Consider the following 13,089-nt stretch of genomic DNA (forward strand, 5'->3'; position numbering starts at 1 on the left):
CATGTATTTCATATTAAACCTCACAGAAACTCCTCTGCAAACCAAACAGCAGGGAAAACGCACAAAAGAATCCTACAGAGGCTAATGAACCATATTACTTGCTTATTTTGCTGCCTTCGAGAAAAGCAAAGGGCAGGGTCACCATTTAGAGATGGTTTTTGAAACACCATAAAAGTTTTTTGTCTTGTCTTCATTTTGCACGCCCCCCCCTTTTTTTTTCTCAGAATGCCAAGTTAATTTTACTCGCACTCCACTTGCTCAGTGGCTTGGGTGAGAGTTTAAAACACTTGTAAATTTGTGTCCTTCTCTTTCCCACAGAGCCACACTGTTCCACGGCCACCATGAACAGTGCTCCAGACGGGAGAGGGTCTCTGAACAAAAGCCCCCTAACACTGTGTGGGGGCTCTGGCCCGGGGAGGATACAGTGACCACTCTGTACTGAGCTCAAGGCAAGATAAGGCAAGAGACAAAGCGGTAGTGTTAACGAGGAGAGATGACAGCACGGGCTGAACGGCTCCTTGTGGGCGGCCCACATGGCCGGGTGCTGGCATCTCCAGGAGAAGCCAAAATGCAAAACGGTTCTGGAAGGGCAGCTCCCAACATGCCATTTGAAAAGCACAGAGCAGGTGGGGACGTCTCCTGTCCGCTGACACTGAAGTGGCCGGGGCAACGGCTGGTCTCACAATTCACTCTGTGTGCTAGGTTAGCTCCTGGCCCACTGTGTGCGCCAAAGGAAATCTTCACAACACCGTTGCACAGGAGATGCCCCCCGGGGTCCCTAGGCAGCAAACAGAGAGGAGGAGGAGGAGCTGAGAGCGGTGGGACTTGTGTGAATTAGAAGATCTGCCTCTCCATGTGCAGCCTTCCTCTCCGTAGAGATGACAAAAGATCCACTTCCCAAGTTGTGAGCGTTTCTGGGGAGGAGGGAGGTATGCGGAGACCAAGGTGGGGCTGGAACGCATGACCCTGAGATCAAGACCTGAGCTGGGCTCAAGAGTTGGACGCTTGACCGAAAGAGCTGCCCACGCGCTCCTATGAGTCTTGATGTAACCAAGAATGACCCGCTCTGGATCACAGTTTAGCTCTGACTCCCTAAAATTACAACTTGGCTGAGTGGTAGCCCCATGTCATTGCAATCAGCGAGAAACTTCCAAATGCCACCATTAAAAGATACCAAATTCACCTGAATTTGCAATGACAGAAATCAGAGAATTAGGTGGACAGGGCATGCCAAATAGGTTTATCTGGATTACCATCACTTTTTCCTGTACTTTTTCTTAAACCATGCATAGGTCAAAACATAGAACTTTAAGGAATTGACCACATTCGTCACACTGGGAGTTCACAAGGCGGGAAATGATACTACCACTTAACGTGTGTAGTGCTTTGGTTTTCAAAGCATCTTCATACACATTAATTTGAGGCTCCCAAAAATCACTTGGCAAAGTATTGTTATCTTCATTTTATGCATAAGGAAACAGAGTCTAGAGGCTTCACAACTTGCCCATGGGTCTCACAATAAGTATGTCTTCCCATACCTAATGAATCACAAAATGTGTTATTTCAGAACTGTTAGAAACAGAGGAATCATGTAACCTAATCTTTCATACCAAGTAGTAGTGACAACGTCTGATCTCGGCTGCTATTTCCCAGTCTCATGTGCCAGTCACCGACGAAGATTTTCAGGGAAAGAGAAGCCGGCATTAGACAGGCCTTCCACCATGGGAAGCGGAAAGATTTGGACAATCCTTCTTTATATGTGGCTGAATTCGATCTTCGTGAATATGGCACATGTTGGTGCCAGTTCTGGGACAATCTGGAACCACGAAGAACAAAACGACTGCTTCTTCCACATGACATCTGAATATGTGACGGCAGCTTTGTTTCTCCTTGGTTTTCTACTCTGTAAGCAGAGCATTCCTAGTCCTTCCTGCCAAGCCTCAGGGGAGCCGGGGGTCACTCATCGGGTGGACTGCCCCGGGAGTCTCTGATTTAGCAATGTCCCTCTGAAACATTACCCAGAATCTCAAAAATGCTGCAGATGTGGTCACCACGAGCAAGGAATCTCCTGGTCACAAGAGAACCCCCAACTCAAGCTTGTAACAATCATAGGAAATGTTTTTGGCTCACGTAACTGGAATGCTGGGAGCAAGTCTGGCTTGGGGTCCAGCAATGAAGAATGTGCTCATGGCTCTCCCTCCCCTGCCCCTGCGTTCCTCAACAGGCTGCCTTCATCAGTGAGCTGCCTTGCCTCATGCCAGGGGGAGGTCTGGACGGTTCCAGGCCTCACATCCGCACGCCACCACATCCAGGGAAGAGGAAAAATGCTGCACCACCCCCGCGTGGGATATTAGATGACAACTGAAAATTACATATACTGTTGAGCAAGTTACCATTGTTTCAGGACAAAGTTTCCCCTACAACTTCATGGCTAGAAAGAACCATCTTATTTTGCAGTTCAGGATTTTGGAAAAGGCTTGGCCAGGCAGTTATAACTTAGGTCGATGCTGCCTGGTGATTGCCGTCCCCGTGCTGGCTGGGGGCTCAGTCACTTCAAGACTGGCTGGGCCGGACAGGCCAGCTGGCTCAGTCACATGGCGGAAAGGACAACCAGGGCCATCATATGGGAGTGGAAGTGGACCACCGGAGTGTGTGGGGGGGAGAGTATTCCAGTAGGGTGGTCTTGGGGTGGCTGAGCCCAGTACAGATGGCTCGGGGCTCCAGGGCTATGTCTGCACACAAGGGTGGGGGTCACTGCAGGGCCTCTTACAAGCCAGGCTTGGCGGTCACATGGGGTCACTTCTGTCCTTTTCCGGTGGCTGAAGCAATCCTAGGCCTGCCCGGATTGAAGGCTCACATTCTTGACAGAGTCGGTGGCAAAGTCACCATGTGGAAGAGCGCACGGGATGGGAGGCAGTTTCCATCTCTGGAAACTACAATTCAATTCATCACGCCCCCCCCTAGGCTGATGACACAGTTTTCTCTCATAAACCCGTTAACTGTATGCCTCTGTTTCTCATCCTAGCGTTCTTCTCGTTAAAATGTCAAGACAGGGAAGCCAAAGGTAATTCCGCTGACGATTTGCCGGTTCCAAAGAGACACTGAAGACAGGGTAAAGTTCATGCTGGTAAATACGAGATGCTCAGTGTTTGGACACTTTATGGGCCAAGCTGGTGCCACTTCTTCGGAACAGGGAGAAGAAGTAAAGGCACGTGGCTCAGTGGGTTAGGCGTCCAACTCTTGATTCTGGCTCAAGTCATGATCTTAGGGTCACGAGATCGAGCCCTGCATTGAGTGTGGAGCCTGCCTAAGATTCTTTCTCTCTCCCAGTCTGCCCACCTCCCACCCCTGATCTGCCCCCTCCAAATAAATAAATAAACTGCTTCACCATGTTCTTCAAAATCAAGCTCTAAAAGCGATAAAAATATGTTTGGCGTTTTACCACCCAAAGCCTAAAGTGAACCTTCCCTTTTCCTTGACTTATGTCATAAATATTTGTAATTGAAAGAAAGAAAAATGGCCCTCCCCTATGTACAACCTACTCTGCAGTGGATACCTTACACGTATGAGCCCATTTAAGGCCTTTGTAGCAGGTGCTGACTTTATGGGTATATTAGGTCACAGGAAACCGAGGCAAAGGTGGGTGCAGATACCCTGCCCAAGGTTACGAGTCTTGAGCTGGAATTCAAACCCGCGAAACGTGGTCTCCAAAGTTCATACTCTTAGTCAACAAACTCGTCCCTCTGCAAGTAGAAATGATAATGCTCTTTCTAAAACTGATGTAATCAAGATCCCCCACTTTCCTGAGATGCGCACAGGAAGAGATATGGAAAGAATGTGTTCTTCTGTGTCGACACAGAGGGGCTTATCAGTCTTTAGTCTGGGATTGTAACACACGCATATATGACAGAGAGCTGTAAACTTTTTTTTTTTTTTGAGAGCTGTAAACTTGCCTTTGTGACTTCTACTTTAGCACTAGAATATACAGCATACTCCTCCTCGCATTGAATTATCATACCATTGTCAACTGACCTATGCCACCACCATACCCGACAGTTTACAGGCGTACCTCATAGATTCAGGATTTTCTGCAATATTTCCCCCAGATTTTTACCTATGTGCAAGCAGAGGCTGCATATACCTCAGTATTGCTTCTCTTTTCCTTTCTCAATAATAGGACTTTTGCGAGGGGCACGTGGTTTCAGAATAAGGACATTCTCCAGCCTCTTCTGCAGCTGGGGGCGGCTGGGTGACCAAGTTCTGGCCCACTGGATACAGTAGCTTCTGGAAGCTCTCCTTACCAGTCAGTGCTCACTCCTTTCCTCCACTCTGCTGCCTGATATGCACATGTCACACGTGGGACCCTGAGGTCAGGATCTCACCTGGTGGAGCCAGATGTCAGGAAGAATCAAGGCTCAGCACCTTCGAGCCCCAGGTTTCTCAGGTAAAGGTCTGGGTACGTGGTCTAGGCCACGTACCCAGACCTTTACCTGGGAAACAAAATCAGGTTTTCGTTAATAGAATACGAACTTCTTGACCAACTTGAGTAAGCTTTTATTGCTACAGAGAGTCAAATCCCTACTTCAATTTACATATTATTCATATCTATTTAACACGTAATGTGTATAACCCGTTATATGTAAAACATTTTTAAAAATTTAATAAATTGGGTATTTCTTAAATATGTTACTATAATTACTTATAATACCTTACTGCCTTATAGAACATATATTAATTTATTAAACTTCAATTTATATGTACATATTTAAACCACATTTTATAAAACATACGCATTTAGAAACATGGATCCCGTGCTCATACCTCAAGAACATTTTTCAATTAGCAATAATCGCGCCTCGGATAAACCTCATTGGCTACGATACTGCCACTGCGCAAAGCTCAAGAACATTTTTATCCACGTTCATCCCATGCATGGTCTCAGTGCTGCCCTTGTTATTACGAAGGCCACTTTAAAGCCTTCTCTCCCAGGTTACCAGAGAGCCATCTAAGTAATCTGTTTTGAGATTTGGCGTTTTTTTGAATCCAAGACTGCAATCATAAGATCACTGAAAATTTCGTACCAAGTCTCAAATACATATTTACATGGTATTATGTCAATTTCTTTAAAAAAAAAATTCCTGTGAGTGTATATTGGTGACCTACAACAGAAGCGCTTACTCTGTCATATAATATCTTTCAAAGCCTTGATTTAACGATACGGAACACTTGCAACTGTGAGATTATACTCCACAGAATACACAGCAAATTTGTTTTAAATATGCCTCCCTTTTTCTAAACCAGCTCTGTCAGACGGCCTCTGTAAGGCTCTAAAATGAAAACTGAGGTTATTTTAGGCTGATTCCCCCGAATCTTACTTTGTTATTCAGAATCAAGTAATTAAGAACATGTCACTTGGTTAAAAATGACACTCTGTGAGTCCTGAATGTAAGGAGCTTCCTTTTTTCCCCCTAAGAAATAATTCTGGGAGAAATTAGTATCATATCCAGGCATATTAATTTGAGATACATTAATAATTTTATAATATTAAGTCTGCCCCTTCTGGAATGGAGTATAGCTTCTCCATTATTTTAAGTCTTATTTTAAGAACCTCAAGGAGATTTAACACCTTTTACCTTATGTCCTATAATATTCTAGTTAAAATTATTCCTAGATATTTTACGTTACCTCTGCACTGGATTTTTTTTTTCAATTTCTACCATTAACTAGTTATTTCTAGTACAGGAAAAAGCTATTATTTTTTCCATATTTATCTTATATATAAAACATTTTTAAAAATGTTACTTACAAGTTACTTACAAGTGACTTACAGTCACTTACAAATTCCCTTATTCGTCGGTCTAACTTTTCTTTTCAATATTTAAGCCAAAGATGTTTTTGCCTTACTGCATTGATACCAAAGCAATGTAAAATAATAATAATACTTCAAGTTTTATACTTTTTCCAGGACTAATTTTGTGAATTTATATTTTGAGGGAAATGCACCGTTTTTGTATATATTGTTATACACTGAATTCCTCATTTCCTTCGTATCTGTAACAATAGATCCTCACTTATTTTTAATATTTTTCCTCTTTTCTTTAATCAGAGATCACGTCCATTATTTGTCTTTTCAAAAAACTAGTGTTTGGTTTGACTTCTCTTCTTTACAGTTTTATGTCTTCTACCTCATGCCTTTCAGCTTTTAACATGATTATTTCTCTCTTTTTTCTTTTGCTTTTCTCCTAGTTTCACAGGTTGACTATTTCACGCAGACGTTTTCAGTCCTTTTTCTCTTATGGTAATAAAAGCGTCCGTGATCATACATTTTGTGGTTACAAAACCTCACTCCCTCTGTGTATTTCTAGATTATTCATAATTTGTTTTGACCTTCTCTTGGTGCCGAAATTATTTAAACACCATGTCTCTGAATTCCAAAGTAGTTTTTTAAAAAATAATTATCTTTTTATCATTTATTTTGTTGGATTATGATGACAGATTATTGCATTTAAAATAGGAATTCTGTGACAAAGTACATGACCAAGTCCTGCAAACAATCCTAGACCTAAAGAATGTATATTCCCTGTTCCATAAATGTGTCGAATCTTTTATTTATAACTTCTATGTTTTTGCTTCTTTTATTTGTTTGTTTCAGAGGGTGAAAACAGGCAGCCTGCAAGCTACAGATATGTTTTATTTGGCTGGCAAAGTCCTTTAAATGTATGAATCTCAATGCCTTTAGGCAAGGCATGCATTCTCTAGTTCACTGTGCGATTCCCATCATCTCTGCTGTCTTACACCCAATAATTCACATATTCGTGCTACGCACGTGGTCCCCGTGGGCATCCGAGTTAGCAGTCTAGCTTCCCTGGGCTGTCAAATTAGAAAGACCACATAATTAACATCTTCTGGTACAGTATGGATTTTTTAAAGAAAAAACAATGCATCTTTTATTTCCAGTTTTTGTTCTATATATTTTGTTGCTTAAAGATTAAAGATGGTCACATATATTTGGTTTTTATCGGTATGTAATATCCCTCTTTTTCATGTTCAGTGTTCCTGTTCTTACTTTCTTCTCTGTGAGGCACTGATATATGTCTCCTATTTGTTCTTTAATTGGTGAATTTAGCTTAAGAATATTTATCGTGGGGCTTTTCTTTGGCTTTCTTGTTTCTGCTTCTTGTTTCTTATTTTGCTTCCTGTTCATTAACTCTTCTTTCGTTCTCTTCTCCCCCCATCACTTTTGCTGATCTGATACTGCTTCACTTTATTCCTTTCTGACCGGCTTACCAGGCATTACCATCCTCAATCCCCCTTATTTGGGGAATACTATGCATTTCTTTTCTGTTTGTGGTTACTGGCCATTCTTAATAGTCCTAACCAAGCCTTCATCACAAGTAAACCACCATGGCCCCCTTACTTCCTCACCAACAAAGGTGAGATTAATTTTAGAGTGATTTGATCTATGAAGGCCTTGAATGCCCCCACTGCAATTGTGGGTTTTGCTGAGCTACTCTAGAATTTTCAGTTCTGTGCCCTTGTCTAGATTTTCCCTGAAAGTATGATCTTTTTTTTTCCCCCCAAGAATCCCGCTTTACAGTTACATTATGAATTTTCGGCTGCGTTGGCCTCCTCAATTTATATCCCCAATGTCTCAGGCTGCACAATTCACTGCTCGTCACAGTGTCTTATATGCTTGATCTTCCTCTGGCTTAAGGTTTCTGCTGATCCAATTACCAGTATCTAATTGGTCATTTGAATAGTTGCTCACGTAGAGTATAATAAATCCTTCACGTCTAAAAATATCCTTTTTTATTCTGATTCATTAAGGGATATCTTGGCAGGAGAATTTGTAACTGGCATTCTTTCTGACGATCTAGCTTTCCTACCTTTCTTCCCTACTTTATTTCTCTTTTGAAGGCAGGTCCTCCTCCCACTGAATTAGCTGAAAATATCAGCTGTTTGCTTTTGCAGCCCCCCTTTACAAGCTTAGATGCCCCCTTGACCCTGCCAGAAATTCCACCTGCCCCAAGTGGAACTTGACTCCGGAACCAGTGCTACAAAGCAAGGACCAGGATGCTTACCTGGTCGCCGGCAGCTTCGGCGGCTGCTTCAAGACCAGGATCCCTGCCGGTAGGTCGGGTGCAGCCTGCACTGTCTTGGCCCACGCACAGAGCAGCAGCCTCCAGCCTCAGCCGATGCTTTGTGAGAGTTTCGGCACTGTTCCGGGCTGCTCTATCTCCAACGTCTCACTCTCCAGCCCTCGGACAATTCCACAGCAACTCAATATCCATTAAAACTGGTTTTTCTTCCTACATCAACCCAGATCAGCTCCTGCGGCCCCGTGAGTAAGAACCCAGGCTGATATGGCTGCGTTTAGAAGATTCCAGATCCTTCTGGTCAATAGTCCCGACCAACTGTCCTAGCTGTTGGTGCGTGAGCATTTCAACGCCATCCTGATTCCCCTCAAAACTGACCCATCTTCCTGTCTAGAAGTTGGCAGAATTTTTATCTTTATTGCTGCAGTGGAGCCATTAAATTATGTCTTTTTCCAGACTACTGTGAGTCCTTTAATCTGAAGCCTAAAATCTCCTTCAGCTTAGGTTTTCTCCTTTTATTTTTTACGTCTTCTCCATCCGTTCCTTTCCTCCCTTCCTACACTGGTCTCTCAAACATGTTACCAATTTCATGATACCAGTATCTTTGTGTCTGACAAGATATCCTTCCAAAAAAACTAATTCAGTTCTCAGTAGGGGCTGTTATCATTTGTGTTTGTTTCATCTGATCAAAGTTTCGAATCAGGAACAATAACTCTTTGAGTTACTACTTTTTTTCTGGTGGATGCTTTCTTCTGTCTCTTTGATTTAGCTCTGCTCATTCTCAATGTTCAGCCTGAGCGCTGTACCTCAAGTTATTAAATCCCCCTCCAAGGGGATCACACCTTTTCATTGCTAAAGCTGGGTTTGGCCTTCGGCACCGAGACGTGTCAGTGTTTCTTGGACAACGGCAAATCCCCACATGGAGGGCATGGAGGTTTTCATTCGCGAGCCCAGCAGTGCATGGACTGGTACACTGGGGCCTCCTTGGCCTGGCTGTGGGGAACGTTCCTCTCTGATCTCACGTTTCTGAGACTTCATGCAGGAGAAGCACTCCCTGCCGACTTCTAGCTCCTCAGATGCATAGGACCTGGGGCCCCTTCAAGGGCTGAATGTGGGAAGGGGAAGGGGAGCTGTTAACACCCGCACACTGTGGCTTTCACTTTACTGAAAATCATTTCTGTTGTAAGCAGTGGCCAAAAGACGGGACCAGGCCTGTACTACACTAGCCATATACCCAGACTTCTGACCTAAGGCACGCGAGAGATGGGAAGGACAGGAGATTGTGGACTCTGCTCTCTTCTCTCGGCACCCTTTCCACAGTCTACTTCTCAGGCTTCAAACAGCCATTCCAAGTGAGCAATTCCTAAATATTAATCTCTAGCTCTAAGATTTCCAACCATCTGTGTACTCTCTCCATCACGATGCCCTGGCATGAATGTAGTTCAGACTGTTCGCATCTGACAAATCTTTCCTAAATTCTCGAAGGGGCCAAGCCCAGTGATAGAGGTATAAATGTAGGAAAGTATGTGACAGCTATGTCGGGAGATGGTTGCGATACAGCAGGGCAAAGAGAGTAGAAAGAGAAAATGTGAAACCTGGGGAGCAAAGAAGGGCAGTGGCCCCGCCCATAGGGTCAGGGAAGGTGGCCAAGGAAGGGATCACAGCCACGCTGTGTCTTGAGGGTAGACCGGGAAGAGCAGTGAGGACAGGTCACTTTGACAGAACTAACGGACTTGTGGACAAGACAGTGGAGCAGACAGATGAAGCCACAAACCAACAGACAACATGTAATCAAACTAAAGAGCACACCAGTGTTGCTAAAATTAGGGAGGGCTAATCTCATTCTATAATCTTTAAAAGCGTCACCCTGAGAGAGAACAGTTTAGAGGATAAAACTCCAGAAAGATCAAGGGCAGGGCCACAGAGTAAAAGCAAAGGAGCACTGTAAAAAAACGATCTTATTGCTTTCCACGCCTCCTATGAGAACAGAAGCATCCTGGGGGAAGAAGGATGGATATTTAGTTGAAGGGAAAAATACAGACCATCTCTACTGACCAGCAACCATTTTGCCCTGCTACGAATCAGCAGCAGTTTAACAGAAGGTAACAGAACCATTTAGATGTTCCTTTGGGCTACAACTTAAAATTTCTAAGAGTGAATTCTTTAGGCTGCCTCTGTAATTCTCTTCCTGAGCCTCCTGGTCTCAGTGTCTCTCAGGGTCTCTCTCAGTGTGTCTGTATGTCTGTCTCTCTGGCTCACTCAGTGATTTTCCCAGTCATCTGGTCTTAATACATTGTCTTTAGTTCATTCTTCTTTTTTTAAAATTTTATTTTTAAGACTTTTTATTTATTTATTTATGAGAGAGAGAGAGAGAGAGAGAGAGAGCGCGCACAAGCAGGGGGAATGGCAGAGGGAGAGGGAGAAGCAGATCCCAGGACCCTGAGATCATGACCTTAGACGAAGGCAGACTCTTTTTTTTAAAAATATTATTTATTTATTTATTTGACACAGAGAGAGAGATCACAAATTGGCAGAGAGGCAGGCAGAGAGAGAGAGAGGAGGAAGCAGGCTCCCTGCTGAGCAGGGAGCCCGATGTGGGACTCGATCCCAGGACCCTAAGATCATGACCTGAGCCGAAGGCAGCGGCTTAACCCACTGAGCCACCCAGGCGCCCCACAGCAAGCAACTCTTGATCTCAGGGTCGTGAGTTCAAGCTCCATGTTGGGCATGGAGCCTACTTAAAAAAATAAAAGATAAATTTATAAGAGAATATATAGGATAATGAATGAAGACACCACATTCTGAGAAAGAAAGGCTCAGTACTAAAATCTCTGTGGATTTTCCCCTAAAGTAATGCAATTTCACCCAATTTCACATAAGATGTTTTCTGAAACAAGGTAAAGTGATCCAAATACTCATATAAAAAATAAACAAGAGAAATCTACAATGAAGAGAACTCGATTCACCAGACACTAAAAGATTCCATGGCCACAAAAACTGAAATCATGTAATCAATGAAGCAGAATCCAGAGACAGCAAATATATCCAAAAATATGTAAATATCGAAACAGATAAAAGACAGTGAATTCAAATCAACGAGGAAAAGAAATGTCACTCAGTAAATGCTATTGAAATAACTGCCAAATGTTTTAAATACACTTTAAGTCATAGACCAAAGAACATTATAAATGGATTAAATACAAAAATATCAAAAAATGGAATGTGAAACCAAAAACATTTGACCTTTGGGTGGGAGAAATCTTTCTAAGCCTAGAAATAACATAAGAAATCCAATGGAAAAAATAAATCTCCATTATTACAGTTTTAGGCTTGTATATTTCCAAAACAAACAGACAAAGCAAAACATAATAATCAACATGCTACCAGAAAACCCTGCTGAAATGATCTGCAATGATAAAACAGAAATGGGTTCACAGTGTTAACATACCACAGAATAAATGAGAGTAACTTAAAAACCCAACTGGAACACTGAGAAAAGTTAGAAATAGATAAATCCCAGGAAAAAATGACCAATATATACACAAAATTCAGTAGACATGCAAATTAAAACAATGAAGTCCTTTTTTTGCCTAATAAGTTAGGGAGAATTACTAAGGGTCATGATAATGCTGGTGAGGCTGTCATGAGACCAACACTTTCCTCACAGCTGTACGTATTATATAACACTTGTAGAAAGAACACAGAAGTATGTATCATGAGGTTTATAAACGATCTTATATTCTGGCCAAGTAAACATCTACTTACGAATTTAGTCTAAGGATAGAGTCAGAAAATTAAACACAGATTATTTATAGGAATTATTTAAGATAAAGAAAAATACTGAATCCAACAATAGGAGGATTAAATAAATTATTGTACTAGATCCATTTGGAAAAAAAACAAAAACAAAAAAATGAACAAATTACAAGTTTAATAAATATGGCCTTCCCTTTTAAATTTTTTTTAAAAAATATGGTACTAGAATACAATAGTACCATAGTACAACAGACTGGAGATGTAAAAATATCTGGGAATATTTAATGACATGAAAAAATCTTATTATTACACTAGTAAATAAAGAAGTCAAGATAGGAAATGGAATATAAGATATCGTTTGACTCTCTGAGAGTATGTGTGTGTATTGGTGTATAAAAGGCTCCACAACCATACTACGGAGAAATGTCAAGAGTCATCTCTTGGCATAATCTTGGCAGGATTATGACTGATTTTTATTTTCTGGACACATGTCTTTCGTTTCTTCATTTTCTATAAAACAAGATGTATTATTTACATAATTAGGTAAAATATTCATTTTTTTTTAAAACAAACAAACACCGAAACAGATCCCCTGGTCACCTCTCTTCATGGGACATATTCCAGCACACTCTGGATTCAACCTACACATTTCTTTGGCTCCCATCCCTCCTTAATGTTCTGGCAACATCAAAGACCTAGCTAGTCCTTAGAACCCCGGATTCTTTCACAACTCTGTTTCTAGGTGATTGCTATTTCCTCTGCCTAAAAGCCCTCCTCCACCCTCTAACAAAGGCTCCTTCAACTTTTAAGACTGGGTTCAAATCTCCCTCTTCCGTGAAATCTTTCCCAATGTCCCCAGGAAGAAATACTGCTTCCTGGTCTCTGAGTTCCACACCTCTCTGCTTAGGGCACCACAGTGAGGTGAGTTGTGCCATATAATAAAGTTTTACTATATAGCTTCCCCTGTGGTGGACTGACTGAGGTCACCAACGATGCCCACATCCTAATCCCCGGAACTTGTGAATACTTTACATGGCAAGGGGACTTTGAGCATATGATTATGTTAAGGCTCTTGACTTGAGGAGATTCTCTTGGATTATCTGGTGGGCTCACTGTCATCACAGGGTTGTTGGTTTTTTTTTTTTGTTTTTTTTTTTTTTTTGCAGGCAGGTCAGAGGCAGGAAAGGGAGACGTGATAATGGAACCAGAGGTTGTAGCAACGAACTGGGAAGATGGC

General features: G+C 42.2%; 1 protein-coding gene and 1 pseudogene across 1 annotated transcript in view; both read right to left on the reverse strand.

Moving 5' to 3' along the window:
* Positions 1–13,089, reverse strand: part of LOC122907377 (cytospin-B-like) — a 426,680-nt gene that overhangs the window by 40,154 nt on the left and 373,437 nt on the right.
* On the reverse strand, positions 4,732–4,900 carry LOC122907963 (annotated as a pseudogene).

This window comes from Neovison vison, chromosome 5, assembly GCF_020171115.1.
Source record: "Neovison vison isolate M4711 chromosome 5, ASM_NN_V1, whole genome shotgun sequence".
Classification (NCBI taxonomy): Eukaryota; Metazoa; Chordata; class Mammalia; order Carnivora; family Mustelidae; genus Neogale; species Neogale vison.